Genomic DNA, 14,553 nt, shown 5'->3' on the forward strand with positions numbered 1-14,553 from the left:
GTGACGGCTTCCACATAATAAACTTGTAAATACTTAAATTAATTAATGGCAATAAGGAAAAGCCTCAGGGTGCCCAATTTTGGCATAATAGAAGGGGAAAAAAAAGAAATTTCTTTGGTGTCTGAGCAGCTTCAAGACAGAATGACTTACCCTAGAAGGTAACAGTCCCCATCATTGAAGGTAGTTGATTGGAGGCTGGAGGGCACTTGGCATGATGACATCATGGAACACACCAGCATGAAAATCAGTGAGTCTAAAGCCACTTCATCTCCTTCTTTTAAAACTCTAGCAGAAGAGTTTCTTTCACAGAAGGAGGTGAGTGTGGTTTAGCAAAGCTCTCCTTGTTTCCTTGTTTGGGGTTCATTAACTCCTCCTTCCACAATACATCCTACATTAGAATTATTTCTGGGATCAATGTCAAGCTCATTGAAATACAGTTTGCAAAGCCCACTTTATTCATATTTAGGGGGGGAATAAAAATGACAGTTACTCATTCCCAGTTCCCTTTACCCCTGGTCTCTGTGATCCCTCAAAGACACCTCCTACTCTATAGTCCATCTAACACCCTCTTGCTGACTAGACGGTGCAAACCCATTCCTTCCCATTTCTTGGGGTGCTTCCATGGCCTTTAGAACCCATTGCAAGCTACTTGACAAATTCATGCAGATTTCCTTTAACTGTAGCCTGAATGCGTGTGAAATTTGGATAAACCAATCAGAAGCTTGGGGAGACTTGACATCCAAGAATGTGTTTAGTGAAGGATTCCCAAAAATAAAGGCCAAAGAATGCAATGTGCTAACAATAACCCTGAAAATTAGTAGTAGGGCTTCTTCAAGGAGGAGCAGATCTAGCACATTCACCAGGTGCCAGGAAAATGAACTTGCACCTTTGCAGCGACCTGTTCCCAGGAGTATCCTGGGAGAGAGGTACGATGAGCTTCTGGGTGCCTTAAAGCCAACGAGCAAGATCTCCTTAGGGAGGTAGGAGGTTGGCTTACTACAAGTACTCGCACATTAGCAGTTCCTAAAAGAATGATGTTTCCTGGAAGCAGTGGGTACTTCAGGTAGATTTTTAATCAGGAAGGCGTTAGGATGGTTTTCAGTAAAGTCAGGAAATGAGGAATAGAAGAAAGACAGACAGAGGGCTGGACTTGGAGCAGGAGGAGCCCCTGTGAGACGGAGCAGAGGGTGTGAGGATGTGGGGGAGGTGGAGGAAGTTGAGGAAGTATGTATTTAATGATTTTTTTCTCTAAGGAAGAAAATGCAAATTATCTGATAAGAGTATAGGGGCTGGATAATGATTTCTTAAAAAGAAAACTAAAATCTATTAGTAGTATGTGCTTTCTAAATATCAGACACCTATTGTAGTGGGTATAATTGTCTCCTCCGAAAACGTATGTTCAAGTTCTAACCCCTGGTATCCGAGAATGTGACCTTATTTGGAAATTGAGACTTTGCAGATGTAATCAAGTTAAGATGAGGTCCAACTGGATGAGGTCATACTGGGTTAGGGTGGGCTTTAACCCAAAGGCTGGTGTCCTTATAGGAAGAGGGAAACAGGGGCACACACACAAAGAAGACACAGGTGAGAAGGCCGTGTGGACACAAAGGCAGAGACAGGAGTGATGTCCACAAGCCAGTCATTGCCCAGGGCCGCTGGCAGCCCTCTGGAAGCCCCCCGGAGCTGGAGAGAGGCTGGGAGCAGCTTCCCTCGCGGAGCCTCGAAGGAGCCAGTCCTGCTGACACCTTGACCTTGGACTTCTAGACTTCAGAGCTGTGAGCAAATAAGTTCCTGCTGTTTGAAGCCACCCCGTTGGTGGTCACTGTTACCGCAGTCCTCGGAAACTAACACCCCTGTTTGGCACTTTGCATGGTGACTATCGGGAATGTTCGTGGTGGTGAAAGCAAAGAGAAACGGAGACAAATAAGAAAGAAATTTTACCAGGCGACACCGAGGGCCCAGCTGAGACAGGAAATGAGATGTCACTGTCAGCATGAGTGGCCTTAGTGTGGGGTAATTTCATCTCATGCTCTTCCTCAGCATAAAGAATGCAGATGTTTGGAATGTTCTGGAGCTGTTCTGGTAAGACAGGCTCAGGAGAAAGAAAAGGGCATGAGAGTTGGCTGTGTGGTCCTGAGTTAGGGGCTGGGCCATGGGTCCAGGGCTGGCTGGGGGTGTAGGGTAGTGGGAGGGCGTCAGCTCGAGCCTCCCTCGTGGGACTCGGTGGGCCCAGGGGTGGGAATACAGTGGGGCATTTTCCTTGGTTTCCCTGTGCAGGGGCAATCGCCCTCTGACTCCTGTACTCCTCTGCTTAATGCCCCAGCCCCTACCAGCAACACATCGCCTTACCCTCAAATTCTAGAATTTTCAGGACTGAAGGACTGGGAACAGGAGGCTCCCAACAAGAACAAAATCCCTGCAATGGAGCAGTCTGAATTTCTAATTAACAGCAGAAAAGTATTTTTATTTTGGGACTGGGGACTTTCTGACTAAATGCTTCTCCTTGGCTCAAAGCTTTAGGGGATAAAAGGGGCCCCCAAAGACCATTGTCCGCAAAGGATTTGCTCTTCTGTCTGTGTCTGCAGCAAGATAGAGAAAACACTGGTGATGAGAATGGGAAGAGCGTATATTCCAGATTCAAATCATTGTTTGCTGCTAAACATTTGTATTCTTGTGTTTTGTATTGCTAGGTACATAATTGGTAAGCATGCAAATTAGGCAAGATAATGAGCTGTAATTTCTTCGGCTCTAGGGAGGGTATTTGTAATGAAAAGGGACGACTAAGCTGGATTATTCAAGGTACTGAATAACTTGGAGGAAAGTGTTGCATGCTTCACTTAGCACCTGCAACAGTCGGCCTTGCATTTCTGGGCCTTCCTTGCCCCGTGCTAGCTTAAGCCAGTGTAGAAACAGAGCCAGCAAGCTTCGCTTGGGGGATAAAGAGAAATGCATCAGGGCAAGTCACCAGCAGCCTGGCCGTGGGTTGTCTTATGTGCCCACTAAAAGGGCAAATTTTTTAATTTTTAAATTTCAGAGTATAATGGGGTACAAACATTTTGGTTACATATATTGCCTTTGCACTGCCCAAGCCAGAGCTACAAGCATGCCCATCCCCTAGACAGTGTGCTCCACACCCATTATGTGTGAATATACCCATCCCCTCCCCACCCACCTGCCTGGCACCCGATGGATGTTACTTCCATGTGTGCACCTAAGTGTTGATCAGTCAGTACCAATTCGATGGTGCATACATGTGGTGTTTGTTTTTCCATTCTTGTGATAGTTCACTTCGAAGAATGGGCTCCAGCTCTATCCAGGATAACACAAGAGGTGCTAGATCACCATTGTTTTTTGTGGCTGAGTGGAAGGCAACCTCCTGCTTAGGTGTAGCACACAGGGCCTGGGCTACTTTTATCAGCTGGGGTTCCGATAATGACAGTGCAATTTTCAGAGCCTTTGCAGTGTTATTTTCACCTTATTAGTTTATCTGGCAATATAGGAGCCCTGCCTGCTCCCTGCTGATGCTACCTGGGAAGGCAAAAGCTATTTCCCAGGCCGACCTCCCGGTGTCCTGCAGTGGGGGAGGAGAGTCCCAGACTCGTGGGGGTGAAGAGGTTTCTTGGGTCGTTTTATGGGGCTGGGCCCCTTTTCCACTTTCACCCTCCTGCTCTGGTGTCTCCCCATGAGAGAGGGGAAGCTCGGGCCCAAGGAGGAGGAGAGAGCCTCCCTTGGCACTTAGTGTTGGCGGGGCTCCCAGTGGACCCCCCTTTCCTGTAGTGTCACGCTGGGATGTTGTCAAAAGGACTCCCATTTGATTCAGGGGAGGAATGAGGCCACCTGCACTGCCTTCTGTTGCCAGTGTGGGGTGAGGAAGGGCCAGGTTTGGGTCACCTTCTCTGTTATGTGTGGGACACAAAACATGCTATTGCTGTGCTGTTCCTCTGCTTCCTGTTCACTATTCAGCTTGTCTTCTTAGCATCTTTCAGTGTTCTCCTTTGGTGGCCCCTTGAGTTGTCTCCAGAGTTTATAGTCATGCTTAGCAGGGAGGAGAGGGAGAAATGATTATATGCCATCTTGTCTGGACAGGAAATCCTCAGTATGTCTTTTATTTCTCCCTCTCTAAAAAAATGAGGAATATCATCCTAGTTGCTTAAGGCAAGTCGATCATTTTCCCACGACTGCAAGTTGCTCTCCCACACAAGGGGGGAGACGGAGAGACTTCCAGTGCACTTATGCTTAGCATACAAGACTGGTAGATCTGTAGCCAGAAAGAGTGGGTAAAGTCAAGACTTTTGTTGCTGAAACTCTAAAAGAAGTTGCCAGACCTTTAGGAGAGAGGAAAGTATTGAACGCTGGCTCCCTAAAAACATCACTACAGCAACCTGTTGATAAAATGAAACTGAGTTTATTCTTTCAAACTTACCTCCTTTGATCCTCACTTTGAGGGAGGAAAGGAAGAGGTGCAGTGACTAAGATGCTTTTTTATGGGCTAATTCACTTTCCACTACACCTGTCGGTACACACCATTCCCACATCCAACAATTATACAGACAGAGAAGAAGAACAAGAAGAGGCTCTATTGGATGTATAGTTCACTGGTAATGTCACAACAAGGAAGCTACAAAGCACTTACTCCTGACACATGTTGTATTATATGTCATTTACAGACATTCTGTCTTGTGCTAGTCTCTGCAGAATTAGAGGTCGTAAACATAGCTACCAACCCAGCAGATTAAATTGTGGTGATGGAACAATCTGTATGTTCATTGTGGTGGTGGGTACGTGAATCCATAAGTGACAAAACTGCACACACATGCACACACACACACACACACACAGATAGGTTCATGCGAACTGATGAATCAGGTCTGTGGATTATACCAACATCAGTTTCCTGGTTTTGAAATTGTCATGTTCACATAGTTCTGTTACCATTGGGAAAAACTGGGTGAAGGGTATGTGGTACCTCTCTGTACTATTTTTGCAAATTCCTCTGAATATATAATTATTTTGAAATTAAAAAGTTAAAAAAATAAACTTTGTATTTGAAAAGAAAATAGACACAGGGAAATTTCTAAAAGTCCGCACAAAAGCTTCTTTTGAGATACTGCCACTCACCTTGTAGTGCAGGTAGGAATATTACTGAATCGATAGAAGTCTGACTGTAGCTATGCTCAAACAGTAAACCACCCACCTCATCCCAACCTGAGATGTTCTGAGTGCTCAACGTTTTCACCAGCTGTCACCGTTATTTAGGTCACTGTTCCCTGGGAACCTGGCTCCCTCCGGCACTGTCATTGTTCTGTTCCCTGGTTAAGAAAGACCAAAGGGATGGGCTGACTATTGCCTCTGACTTCTCTGCTCTCCTATCCCAACTCCTTTCACTATTAATAATACAATAGAAATGCAAGGGAAGTTTTATTTAAAAAATGAAAAATACTACCATGGTTTGCTATATAGGGTCTTTGTGGAAGGCCGAGGGTGTGTATACTGTTATTATTGGTAGTTTGAAGCTATAGAGCAGTAGCCAAACAAGTTAGAACTAGGAAAAATAATCTGAGTGAATATAAGAACTTGTTATTTTACCTAAAGCATCAGGGTAATGTAGGTAAAGCTGTCCAGCCACTCCACAGATTATATAAATGGAACATTCTTATTTCTTCCTTGCCCCATAAAAACAACACTTCTGCTCAGTCAAGGAAGTATGGGAGAGGTGGCTTCCTTCTTCCTTTTCAGGTTTCTGGCGGGCTTATCTCCCAATGGTGAGACTGAGTGGGGACAGCGGTCCTTGCCTGGGCTGGGCACTGGCTTGTGCTCCCACTCGGAGCTGCTTGTCGATGGACAAAGTCCGCAGCCCTTCACTGCAAAAGCAGAGAGGTCTGCAGACCCAGCCGTGCAGCCCCTGCCTGAGTGCAAAGGTTCAGTCTGGGGGAGGGGTCGGAAACCGCAATCTTGCACTCCATCCAAGCTGCGTTCTCCCGCCCAGTGTCCCCATCATGAATAGGACACTGTACTGAGCCTTTATCTTCTGGGTTTGTTTTTTTTTTTTCCTATAACTTCAGAACTCCAGATAGAGGAAGCTGTGATTGAAACCCAATATTAGTTTTTGTTTCTAATAGCCCTGTTAGCAAAGGAGTAGGTGGTCAAGAAAAAGAGAGAGAACGAGAAAATAACCACTCCTTACCAATTCTTATCTTCCCAGACGCCTTCTCTTCAGCTACTAGGCCGTTTAAGTAAAACTGGGCAAATGAAATAATCAGAAAACCAGGTTGTTGCTGCTGATCTATGTGTTGAAATCATTCCATTTACGTTCAGACTATACTTTGCAGGAAAACATTCTTGTTCCTTCTTACCAATGTGTCTTTCCTGTGTTGCTATGAGTACAGCAGCACAAAGGGGAAAGCTCGTTTCTTTTATAATGCACGGAAATGCTGTTTAAACTGTGAAGGTTCAGTCCATTTTCCCCCCAAATTATTTCCGTATACTTCTAACCAACCTTCCCTTTTTGCATTTGGAACATCGGGGGAGCCCTCCTGTGGATGATTTAACAACTGTAATTTGCTGTTCCTCTAAACCAGTGTTCTAGGGGAGGTAATTATGTCAGCTTTGTGTGTTAGCTAGTGGATTTTGATCTTGTGCGCTTGGGACTTTAATTGAATGTTTATTGCCATGTGCAAAATGAATGTGATTATAGCCTAGATCTTGGCATTACCGAAAAGGGGAAAAAACATCCAATTCAAAGCACTTCAAGGAGGAAAAAACCCAGAGCGAAGCAGCTTTGTTTTCCATTGAGAGGTTCATATTATTAAAAGAGCCACATTGGGAAATACATGCTCCAATGCGATAATATTTTCCTAAAGCCAAAATCTAATTTTAACCAAACTCTCCTGAATAAGACAAGGATCCCAGCTTAAAAAACAAAAACCATTTTTATTGTGAGCTATAACAAGATACATAAATGAGAATAATGTTGAATTCTCCGCCCAGATGAAAATCAAGGACTTTCAAACTTTCCTCCAAATTCTCCTCTCAGTTATCATGTTACTGCTGTTTGATATCTGCTCATTTTGCCACCTTGACCAGAATCATATAGTACCTGTATGTCTAGAAATATTTACATATAGCCATAGCTCGTAAAAGATGTTTCAGTTGAGCATAGAATATTGCATTGTTAGTAATTTTCCCTCAACATTTCACTCTGTTATTTTCTGGCCTCTCTTTTGCTGATGAAGAGTCTAGCCGTCTATCTGATAGCCATTCCTTAGTACAAACAGTCTTTTCCTTCTAGTAGTTTGAAAACTTTCATTTCTCATCTCTGATCTGTGGTTTCACTGTAAACATCTAAATCTGGAGTTTTGTTTGCATGTTTACCCGACTTGGCCTTCAGTGTGTTCTTTCAGTCTGAGGCACTGGTAGTTTCCTTCCCGTCTGGAAATAATTAGCCAAGATCTCAGTTAACTTTGCCTCTTCCCTCTTTCATTTGGTCCATATGGACCTTTTCAGTGTCTCCTCCACATTCCTTTGCTTCTGTTTCCTATTTCTATCTCCTGGTCTCTCTGTGCTGCCTTCCAACTGATTTCCTCAATTCTGTCTTACAGATGCACTCATCAAAGTTTTTCCCAGCTTACTGTTGATGTCATTTAATCAGGCTTATATTTCAATAGCCATAATTTTTTTTCCAAATTTTGAGATTAATCCTTTATCCATATTGGTCTTCATTCCTAACTGACTTTTTTTGTTTCATAACTGCCTGTTCTTGTTTACAGTTGCTATCACTTCTTTTGCCTTTCTGAGGATTTTAAACATACACTGTTAAAGTCCTTCACAGTTTTCTCTATTTTTTTTCATTTTCCAGCTAATGAAAATGTATTCTCTAATTTGTTACCTTCTTGGTTTTCTTCTGAGACACCTGGTTTCTGAGGGTGCTTTGTAGTGTTCATTTGTAATGTACTCTATAATGCCCACTTGGCACAGGCGTTGCGTTTTTCTTCTCCAGGCATCATCCTTCCTTGTTTTTCATGGTACCCACAGTCAGATCTCCCAGAGACCACAGCTCAGAGAACAAGCTTGTATATTAGCAGTTCAGGTTCTCACCCCAAGAGTACATGGCAACTCCAATCCTAGAACTGGTAAGCGGCACAAGCATCCGGGTCCTGGCCCACGGGTGTTTGTCTGTTTTCTCCTTCATCACCGACAAGCGGCTATATGTGGCTGCCATCCCAGGTAGGCAGAGCATTGGAGTTCTCTTTCATGGATCCCATGGGGGTGCCTAGCTCTGCGTTCCAGCCTCCCTAGGGTCATTCAATACCCACCATCCCCACCACGGGGCTGAAGTGACGCCGCCCCTGCACACTCCTTCCCGGTTCCCAAGGGCCGACAGTTTCAGTCCCAGCTCACCTCTCTGTGCTCCCATCCACACATGGTTTATAGAGTTTCTTTTAACCTCGACTCCCCCATGCTGACTGGAACTTGGTGGTCTCCCTCTCCCTCCCATCACTGCCTCCTGAAGCCCTCTGGAGGCTTCTCTTCCTCTGGCTTCCTGCTAACTGTGGTGGTTTTGCTGGGCATGCCCTGGGCAACCTCATCCTTAGCCTCGGCATCACCACGCTCATGTGCACTGTGACTCTCAACAGTCCAGACCTTGTGCCATTGTCCATGGGATGCTCTGTTGGTGCCTCCCAATTTATACACCCCAAACCCAGTTTCATCACCTCTTCCTGACAAATGTCCTTCCCTAATTTCTGCATTTCACATTTCAGTAGCTGTCTACTCCTCCAAAGCAAAAACTTATCCCTGTGCCTCCTCAGGTGGCAGTCACCAAATCCTAATCAGCTGCCTTCTCTTCCTCCGCACCATAACTGACTGAGTTCAGGCCCAGAAAGTCTCTCTCTAGGACAGCTGCAGCAGTCTTGGTGCCCTGCATGTCATCAAGGGTTAGACTGTGCAGCTGGTCACTCACTCCCTGGCACCAGCCCCTTCTCCCATCCTGCAAACTGCTGCCACTCTGATCTTCCTAAAACATACTCAAAATGCTCAAATATGTCCCTTCTCCTGTAAGATAAAAACAATAATGTTCTAATCGCCTAGAGGCCTTCAGTCTGCCCCTGTGGCTCCCTCAGCCCGCCCCAGGAATAGCCCACTTTTCTACACTTTCGCTCAACTGAGAAAACTCCCACCCCTTCTTCAAGAGTCTCCTAATCCCTGAAGCCTGCCCTGACTCTCCAAATTCAAGGCCTGGTGCTTCCCAGAGCCTGCTGTGTCCCGTACCTGCAGTAGACATTTGCCTCCCTCTGGGTCACGAACTCCCCAGGGGTTGTCTCTGACTTTCTGTCACTGGAGAGAAGCACAGCCAGAATCCTGAGATCAGGAGGGCCAAAATCCAGCAGTGACTAAGAACTCAGCTCTTGGGGAATGCAAATTAAACCACAGTCAAATACCGCTACATCACCACTAGGAGGGCTACACTTAGAACACCAGCCATATCAAGTTCCGGCAGGGCTGTGGAGAAATCAGAACTCACACACTGCCGAGGGAATGTAAATATGGTGCAAACACCTTGGGAACAGTTTGGCAGTTTCTTAAAACATTAAACACACACCTACCGTACAACCCAGCCATTCTACTTCTACCATTTGCCCAAAAGAAAAGAAAGCACACGTCTGCACAGAGGCTTGCACACAACTGTTCACAGCCACTGTCTTTGTAAAAGCCCCAAACTGGAAAGAGATAAACAGATTACAGTTAGCAGCACAATGGGATATCACTCAACGATGAGGAGGATGGATCTCAGAATATGTACATGGAGTGAAGAAAGCTGTAAAAAGGAGTATATGCTGTATGATTTCATTTATATGAAATTCTAGAAAATGCAAACTAGACTTTGGAGATGACGGGGATTGGCCCCTGGTGGCAGAGTTGGGTGCATTGGGGACTCAAGTTGAGACCCTCTGATGCCAAAGTCCACTCTCATAACCTCAGCTGCTGCCTCGGAAAAGTGGGGCTCTAAGTCTGGGGAAACCAGGTCCTATAACAAATGCTGGCGGCTGTGGGGCTCTTCATCCTGAAAAATGAGGACTTCCGGAGTTGCCCTCGTAGTAACATATTTGGACAGTTTTCTATAAAAAGAAAGGTTTGAGCATTCTTGGTAGTCCTAAGAATAAAATTCATTCCAGTAGATAGTTTTTCTTGGTATAAAACAGAGCTGCACCACTTGGAGAGAGTAAAATATTCAGCCCTGTTCAGAAGCCACCAGAAGGCCTCGTACAAAGGCTGAACATGCTCCAAAGTGGGGGTGCCATGGGGAGATTCCCACCTGCTCTTGGAAAGCCCCTCCGCAGTCTGTGTTAAGATGGGGAAAGTCTCAGCAACGTGAGACAGGGGCCAGAAACCCAAAAGGGCCTGCTGTGCCTGTTGATAGGACTCATCTCCTGCCCTGACCTCCAGACTCCCTGGCCCCTGCAGGCTGGCCTCCCCTGCACGGTGGACTTGACCTTACCATGTCTCTATAGCCAGGGCCCCCGCTGCAGTTGATGCGGGCTCCACTCAAAGTGACCACTGGACCCGCCCAGGGCGGGGTGTACAAGCGTTGACTTGGGCCCATGATCAATTCAGGACGTTTCCAGTTGCTTCGGTTGCAGACAGAGCCCGTGTCAGCACCTGCTGATGCAGGAATTTTGCACCTGAGTCACTTTATTGCACTTTTTCAGTCCAAATGGTTTCACAGCAGCTCTATTAATAAATGTGGCAGCGCACACACCCCTGAACAGCCCTGATCCTCCCCAGGCTGCCTTCTCCTCTCGTGGGTGTGAACGTGGGCCGGCAGGGAGAGGGGCCAGGGCTCAGGGGGCGGGATGCCGGGCAGGGCCATGTGGCAAAGGCATGTGCTGCCTGTGCTGGCCGCGCTGGAGACCCGGCGGCCCAGGCCACCTGCCCTCCCGTTACCGTGATGACTCATCACTGCTGAGAAAGTCACAGCTTTCCTTCCAGGCCGGCATGGACCGAGCCGGAGCTGAGTCACTCTCCCTTCCCTTGCTTGGCTAAAGCTGAGACACAGAGTGAACGCAGCAGGAAGGACTAGAGTGGCCGGTGAGGATTTTAGCAGCAAATAACTTGACTGCTTCCTATTTCTTAGAGGATAGAGGGTTAGAAGGTAATATCCAGATCCCATTTACTTCGTTAAAATTTATTTTACAGAAAATTGTATTTATGTCTTCTGTTAGGTATAATCTGTATGGTTTGTTTAGAAATACAATGTGAGTGGTTGTCATTGTTTTGGTTATTTATTTCATGTATTTATTCCACAAACCTCGAGTGCCAACTCTGGGGCTGGCACCTCATTCAGCACTGGTGATTCAGTGGTGAGCAAAACGCATGCACTCTGCTCTCCCAGGGCTGATGACAATTACATGCACACTCAATTAACCTTTACTTTTAGGTTTACAAAGTTGTATATGTACTTTTATCTTTATTTACTTGTGAAAGATAATTTTTGATTATGACTTATCCATTTTATCCATGGGAAGAACTGCCACCCCTCCTTTCATACCCTGATTTTTGTTAACACAATTTAATGTTATAGACACAGAGTGTTATTATAATACCACTTTTTGCTCATTTATTGTAGAAATCTTCTTTTGCAAACATTGATTAAGGCCTTTACATTCAGAGCAGCAGCAGGGTTTCCAGTGATTACTTGCACATCTCAGTCCAACTCTGTTCACAGCGCAGTGGATTTTCCTTCTGTTATTTTAGGCTCAGGGGAGGGAGCCTCAAGCATTTTTCTCTCTCTCCCTCCTCCCTCCATCCTCTCTACTGTCTTCTTTCAGTAATGTCATGGCCAATTTTAATGGGAAACTGTGGACGACTTATCAGGAACAGCTAAGATGTCAAAATATTGACCTCAAAGACAGGAGCTAGTTTTTTTTTTTTTTTTTTTTTTTCAGGAGATCATGAAACTGTAACCCTCAAGGAGCATCCTCTCTGAGTCCTGGGTCTTTCCCAGAAACGTTGTTAAGGGCACTGTCTTTGGGGTCCAACAACTTGCTTTATAATCTTGAACAGGTTACTCTCTGGGCCTCAGCTGCTTCTGTATAACAGTGACGCTCAAAGAAACCTTGTGAGGAAGGTGTGAGTATCCGTCAGAACGGTCTGTAAGGCCAGCGCCGGGATGCCGGCTCACAGCAAGCGCTCTCCGCTGAGCTGAGCAGATCTCTGCACGAGACCATTCGACCTGCGTGCATTCGCAGTTCTCCCTTGAAATCACTGTAATGCTTATGGGGGGGTCAAAGGCTGGGGAGAAGGTTATTGGAACCCAGTGGCTTCCTTGTCTCTGTCTCTCTCAACCTCTCTCACACCCCATCAGGATATTGTGTACTGTTTCCTCCCTCTAGTGGTGCAATTGAGCACCTTCACCTCGAGAACAGAGTCCTGCTCAGGGCTCTGAATGCGCATGGTCACACCGAGTGGAATAATAAGACATTGGAGACTCCAAAGGTGTGAGGATAAGAGGGGGTGAGGGATGAAAAGCCACCTATTGGTACAGTGTACTCTGTTCGTGTGATGTGTGCACTGAAAAGCCCAGTCTTCACCCCTATACAATATATCCATGTAACAAAATTGCAATTGTACCCCGTAAATCTATTGAAAAAAATGTGAAGAACTGTCCGGAAAGTATCCAGCCATGTAGCATGGAAAATTATATTAACAGTGGCTGGACGCTTTCCCGACGGCTCTCATGCATAGTCACGGGATGGGCTCCTCTATTTGCTCTCCCCCCAAGCCAGGGATGCGGTTTGCACCCTTCACTCTTTGGGTCATGAAGATGTGGAAACCCTTTGGAGAATGTCAAGATTGAGGAGTTTGCTAGGATGGAGTCTTACAAGAAAGAATTGGAGGATTTTATTCTTCTGCATTTATCTTTGACTTCAAAACTCTATTAATTTTTCATTGCCCTTTTCCACATTCAGTATACTTATCTTTGCAAGTGTATTATACTTCCTTCCGACGGGATTAGAAATCACTCACAAGCGATTTAGTTAATCTTCATAATCCTGTTAAAAATAGCCATAATTTGTTCAAATATATGAGAGTTGAGTACTAAATTATAGTTTGCCTGATTCACTTACTGTGTTTTAACCCCAAGGACATGGGAAAAAGTCTTCATACTGCCATTTAAAATTTCTGGGGGTTACCTTGAACCTGCCCCCTGGAGCTGCGCTTTAAATCTGACTGAGCATTCCGCTCTCTGAGGTGTCTGAGCAAGCGTGTTTCCAGCGGAAGCTTCCCAAGACCACGACCGCGTCCCTGTTGGTGGTGTCAGGTGTAGGAGTTCAGCTGAAAATCTTCCATGTCGTTTTGTGTTGGCAATGTTTGTGAGGATAAAATAAGTAAGACCGTGTCTTTATAGATGATTCCCACTTTCATCTGAAAAAAACTACATTATTTTTAGTCATCCTAAGGAAATAAGAGAATCTTAGAGCTGAAACAAAGATCTCAGAGGTCATCGTCTACCTGCCTCCCGATTGGGTGGTTCCTTTGAGAGCATCACTGACCAATGGGCAGCCCTCAGCCAAATCCCTTAGAATGCTTTTGTTTGCAAGATACAAAACTGAATAAAACAAAACCAAAACGATCTGACTGATCAGGGATGGGATGCCATCGGCTCAGTGTCCCCATCTCCGCATTAGAGTGCGAGAGAGGATGGGTGGAGAAGCCATTTAAGCAGCCAGCTCTGTGGCTTGCTGGGAACCCAGGCCGGCGTCCCTGGCCCCAGGGGAGCAGGCTTCCGTCTCTCCCCAGCCTACCCAGGCCACGGTGCTAACGACGAGCACAGGTGACAGCGTGGCAGTGAAACCCCTCCATTCCTTTTCTAAACAAAGCAGACTTTACTAGAGTCCAACGGGGACGCACAGACCAAGGCCCCTGAGAAGACATAGGGCCCTTGGCTCGGGGGACCCTTTTACAGCAAAGTCTTTTTCTTCTTTGTGGCATCCTTCTTGCCGCAGGAGCCTGGTCCCTTCTTGGCCCTTCCCGGGCACCACCATCCCCTTAGCTGATGCTTGATCATGTGCATGTGGTTTCTCTCTGCTCCGGCTGTTATCACAGAGGGAGGGGACCATGGGCTGAGCAAGGCAGCCCCACCTGTGGGTCCTCCAGCGGGTGGCAGAGTTCAGAGCTGCCAGCTTTCTCTCCTTTCTCTCTCCCACCCCAAAAGGTCAGTTTCTCTCTCCTCGAGGCCTGTCTGATCTGCAAATTTCCTTCCAAATTTAACGATTTGATTCCTTGATGCCTTTCTTTCTTCCTTGCAGTCAATCCTGCCCAGCAAGAAACAATAGTGAAAAGCCCAGAGCTGACAAACTTTGGGCCAGCTCTGGTCAAGCAGGCCAGTGCCACAGGCCGTGGCCACTCTGTGCACCAATTGCCCAGGCATTTTGTGACAGCAAGTCGCCAGCCTGCCCAGGACCACCTGGATGTCCAAATGGAAATGGGAGTGGAGTTTGTTGGGTTATTCAAGTGCTAGGGAGATATCCACAAATGCCCACTGTATCTCCCCCT

This window comes from Lemur catta, chromosome 8 (assembly GCF_020740605.2).
Source record: "Lemur catta isolate mLemCat1 chromosome 8, mLemCat1.pri, whole genome shotgun sequence".
NCBI lineage: Eukaryota > Metazoa > Chordata > Mammalia > Primates > Lemuridae > Lemur > Lemur catta.